At 47.5% G+C, this 5,316-nt stretch overlaps 1 non-coding gene across 1 annotated transcript; it reads left to right on the plus strand.

The window, feature by feature from the left end:
• The first annotated feature begins 4,253 nt into the window (after positions 1-4,253).
• TRNAD-GUC (transfer RNA aspartic acid (anticodon GUC)) lies at positions 4,254-4,325 on the plus strand. The gene has a single exon. It is a non-coding gene; the product is annotated as a tRNA-Asp (tRNA).
• Positions 4,326-5,316: the final 991 nt, after the last annotated feature.

A 5,316-nucleotide genomic window follows, 5' to 3' on the forward strand; every position in this document is an offset into this window, starting at 1 on the left:
GTCTAAATTCTCAGAATTTATCCCAGTCAGTGATTTTTCTGCTGATTTTGGGAGCCCTTCGGTTGAAGACAATTGCGATCTCCAGCGTATGATCACTCCCGAAGTTCTCTCCAGTGTTCCTCCATTCCACATTGCCACATCTATGCGCTAGAGAGATCTGGTGACTTGTCATTATTGATGCTGTTCCCAGATCTAGTGGGAGCTTCGGGTCTGTTAAAGGGGCCCCGAAACATATTTTCAGTGCATTGTTTTGCCTGTTGGTTGCATAGACTGAGTTATAGCGATGCTATTAGCATCGGTCGTACCGCGTATACCGGGGTTTTTAATACTTTAATTAGCTCGCAAAAGCAAATTCGTGGCGCTGACGGTGTCACCTTACAGTGGCGGTTTTTAGCAGCGGATATGACATCACTTAGTGGGAGCTTGGTGATTGAACAAAAAGTAAAATACTGCAAATTGTTTTAATAACTAGAGATACGTTTTGTCAAGTTTCTGTGTTTTATATTAAATTAACAAAACCAACTTGTTTGCCTTAGATAAAAGCGCTGTAAAGCAAACAAAAATACACCACCGGAGGCTCTGGCTACTTTTTGCATCGAAGGGCTTTGCGCCTCTCTGTAAACATCCTACGACCTAGCACTCAACATGGCTACTCTCTATGTATCTGAGAGTGGCTTTGCGGAATCCATCCGATTGAGCCATTGGACTCGTTCGTTTCGGTCACAAGGAAGGATGCGATCGTTTCACATTTAGCAGACAGTGCGCATCGTCAGCTTGTGGAGGAACGCCGGGCGGCGGCGCCAGATGGCGCCACGCTCCCGTCAACAGCGCGCGCTCCTTGCTCGCCGAGACCAACCAGCGCGCTAGGAGCGAAGGGCGATGGTAGGCGGTAAGCAGTAGCTGTGCGCGCTGTGCTAAATGTGTCTGATATCTTGCGCAGGCCGTCACACCGTCGCAGTATCTCGCGCTCGAGTTCGGATCCATAAGTACGGGAGCGTCACTATCAGTTTTCCCTTCTGCGCCGTCGACGTGACGATGAAGCATCGTTGGTTCAGCTGGGCGTTCACATGGTTGTTGTAACCATGCAAACGGCGCTCCCAGCTTTGGCATGAACGAGTTACAGAGAACAGGCAACCATGGAGTGAAAACTTCCGTCACGTGATCAGATAGGCTGTTTTGATTGGTCGCATTAAGTGTCGTCATGGGGAGAATGAAATGGGAATGGGAAGCTGCGCGAAAATCGAGTTGAGGGCAGCATTTTGTTTGCTTCTATTTTGAAATTTCTTCATTGAATAACTCCCGTTCCTATGCATCGATTCTCGTAATTCTTTTTGAGTCAGCATCTCTATGACATAAAGAATCCATTTGAAGTGCAACCGGCATCCGTTCAAGTGTTTCGCAGCCCCTTTAAGACAGACATCCCATTGATTAGGATGGCCTCTAGGAGTCCTTTTCCTTTGGTGCAGTGAGTGTTATAGCCCAATTCCGGATGCCTTTCATTAAAATCCCCGCATATGAGGAGCTTTCTATTTCCCGCAATTTTAAGTGCCCTTTTGAAGAGTGGGTGAAGGATGTCTCCCTCTGCCTAGGGGAGCTATAGATGTTAAGAACAAAAAGGTTCTCCCTTTCCTGGTTGCCGGAGTGGATTTCAGTTAGTACCGCCTCTATTTTCCCGTCCATAGGATGTTGCGTGACAGAAGTATTATGCTCGACCAGAGTGGCAACTCTGGCTTTCGCCCCTTTGGAACTCGGGAAGCATCTGTAGCCTTTGAGACGAGCCTTTTGCGTGTTTGTCTCCTGGAGAGCAACCCCTAATGGGGGAGCTGCATGTGAAGTAAGGATTTGTTGCAAGACCCCCCTCTTGCCCGGGTATCCCCGACAGTTCCACTGCCAGACGACGCAGCCGGCAGCTTTCCCGCTCTTATTTATGTTCGCCATTGTGTCTACCCCTAGCTGCTCCAATGACCCCCTCCTCGTGAAGCCTGCGCATGAGCCAACCTAGGCTTCCCTCAATACTTAATATTTTGGGTTGCAAGTTTTCTTGCCTTTCTACATTCTTATCTACCGATTCCTTCAAGGCCCTAATGTCTGCCCCGAGCCTGTCTGAGTCTGCTGAGCCTATCATTTTAGCCCTCCTCTTACTAGGAGGGACTCGCTCTCTGCTCTCCTCTTCCTCACTTGCCGACGGGAAGGGTCCCCTTAAATTTAGCTCTTCTAAATGGTTAACCCCCCGCCTTAGCTCTGCATTCTCCGTTTCAATCTTTTCCAGTTGCATCAGTAGCATATGATTTTCCCTGGTCAATTGGTCTAGTTTTTCCTCTAGGCTTTGCCCTGCCACCTGGGCGAGCTTACCGTCATGCTTGGTTTTCTTTGCTCTATTCTTCAGTCCCCATAGGTTTTCCGGATCTCTTCTCTCTGCGCCTTGCCCAACGTTCATCCTCGAAGGCGTTCTGTGTAGCCTAGGCTTGCGCTTCGGCTTGTCTTGGGAGTCTGTATCACTCTTCTCCGGGATAACAATCTTTACGACCGTGTTTTCTCAAGCGGCTGATGGCGATCTGCTTCTCGAGCGTGACTGCGATCCTCCCCTCGTTGCTCTCAGGCTTTCAAACCTATTACGTACGGGGATATCTCCTGCTTTGGGTAGGCTATTTTGTTCTCGTAGATTTTTGGACAATTCTTGTCCCCCAGTTGATGTTGTCCCAGGCACAGTGCGCACCTAGGAGTGCATTTGTGATCGCTCATGGGATTAACCATTCCACATCCCCTGCATTTGCGTGTGTCTATGTTCGGGCACGCATCCGCCCTATGCCCGAAACGTGTGCAGGTTGTGCACGCTTGATATTTCTTTCTTAAAGAGGCGGCACTTCAGCGGAGTTGATTTGAAGTTTACAGTCCACGGCACTTTCTCCTCCACAAAATTCAGAAGAATTGTTCCAGATTCTTCTCCAAGCCTCCTGGCTGATACAATAGTCGGGTTACCTGAGTAATTTAGTATTCTGAGCACTTCAAACTCCGTTATGCCGACGGGGATACCATGAGTTACGCCTCGGCCGAAGGTTTCAGGAGTGGCCGGGTACGATAGCGCCTTAGCCTCTCCTCCCGTATACTTGAGAACCTGTATGACCTGATATCTTCTCGCTCTCTCTTCACTTTCGGTGGCTAGCATGATGGAATGATTCTTGGAATTGACTGTTATTTGGTCCCCGCGCATTGCATCGTCTGTCAGATGTTATAGCGGGGGCTGCTATAAGACCTGTGAGCTCGGCGAGCCCAAATCCCTGAGTGATTTTATCGACGCCCCCTGAGGACGGATTACTACTTTGGCCCATCCCTTCGGTGTAGGTTGATCCTTTTGAACCGAGGTGCCAGCTTCTCTGAGCTTTCTTAACCAGCAGTGCCGCTGCTCGCTCTTCGCTAGCATTCTTTTGTCGCTCAGCTTCTTGCTCAGAAACGTACTTGCGTCTAAGTTTTATCTTCCATTATTATCCCTCCGGAGCGCGCAAGCCTTCCTTGTTATCCATATTCTCTTCACTTACTTTCATTTCGGTGCTGAGATGCACTCCATTCTCCGGAGCAGACGCCATGTCTGCGCCCGAAACGCCGATTCCCCGGAGCGGACGCCCTGTCGGCGCCCGAACGCCGAACGCGACTAAGCACGCTGTGGCTGCTTGCGGGACCGACGCACAGACGATCACAGACGAATCTTGAAAGCCACTAATTGAAAGTCACTAGTTGAAGCAGACGAAACGGCCGGAACGGCATATTCAAAGGGCCCGCGTTTCTTGCAACGCTCACCTCGGTGGCCTTGTCATGACGCCTTCGACTGCCGAAAAGAGATGGCGCTACTGCCGCCCTTCAGGGAAAAAACGTCGTCTGCGGGTTTTGGTTCGCCGATCTTTACGTAGGCGATTACGTTTTCGCATCATGCACGGCTCAACTAAGTAAGAACCGTTGTCACACTTGTTACGGTACAAAATTTACCATAATATGGAAGCTCTGTGTGCAGTTTTACCGCAAATGAGCCAGCGGTTGGGGCAGGGAAACTTTTCAAACTATTCGCGATAAAAACGCACAATACTCTACAAGTGCCGAGGAACTTCACGCGGCTTGCTGAACTCAATTCTGACGAACTGCTGAACTCGTATGTAATTAACATGTAGTACGAGTGCTCAAAAAATAAAAGCACATAGTCAAAGCAAAGGGGACATCGAGAGCTTCGTTTCTTTTGTGCGCTTTTCGAAAAATAGCCGTGGTCCTCGTTAGTATAGTGGTCAGTATCCCCGCCTGTCACGCGGGAGACCGGGGTTCGATTCCCCGACGGGGAGGTTTTTTTTTTTGCGCGTGGCCTGCAGTTCAAATTTTTCTTTTATTATTTTATATCCCGGGTCATCAGCTGTGACATTTCATGATCACGGTGCGCATGCTGAAAGCAGAGCCATGACAGCACATTTTACGTTCATGCAACTATTTTGGTATTTGTGCTAGAAACGTAACCAAATTTGGCATATATATACATAGAACTTTTTGTCAGCTTTTTACAATTGCATTTTTTTAAATGCAGATTATCTAGTTAGTGAGTGCTTACAAATAACTCCATCAGGGCATTAAATAATTAAAGAAAGCTCACACCTTTGATCCCGTCAGCACGTGCACAACGCCCTTTTCTCAGCAATAAAGCTGTTACATATTTTTTTAGATGACCATAATCATGCAAATAAATGTTTAATTCCGGCATGCGTATTCAAATTGAAACATTTCTTACAACAATAACTTTCATGATGTGTTGTATGAGTACACAGAAAAACAGAGCTTTATTGCACTCCTCGGCGTCTCTCGATTCATGCGCAATAAACAGAATCGTTCTACTTTCATTCGTTACGAAATTCCGAGCGATGATTGATAGAGATCGCAGAAAAAAGTGAAAGCTGAGAAAATCAATTACAGTATATTCCCTTGTTTGTCTCGCTTATCGCCTGGTATGCTTTTTCTCTTGGTTCAGTAAATCCGGCACTACAACCAATGGAAGCTATGATCTCCCCTCTTCGCGGTGGTGCTAAGATGCTGATGCTGCGTCGTAGTAAACTCGCGGAATTCGCGATAGGCTCTGACCATCAGAACTGCTATTCAATCACAGTTCTCGACGACCGCGCATGATAAAAAGTTTTCTAAATTTGCACTGCACGTTTCGCTGTAAAGTTTCATCACGATACAGATGAAGACCAAAAGTTTGGAGAAAGGAAACAGAAAACGAAAATCTCGAACAAATTGGTCATTTAATTGATTTTCCGCGTCGTTTAAACAAGCGCTAGAAAGACA

The sequence above is a fragment of the Amblyomma americanum genome, chromosome 6, assembly GCF_052857255.1.
Source record: "Amblyomma americanum isolate KBUSLIRL-KWMA chromosome 6, ASM5285725v1, whole genome shotgun sequence".
NCBI classification, from domain to species: Eukaryota; Metazoa; Arthropoda; class Arachnida; order Ixodida; family Ixodidae; genus Amblyomma; species Amblyomma americanum.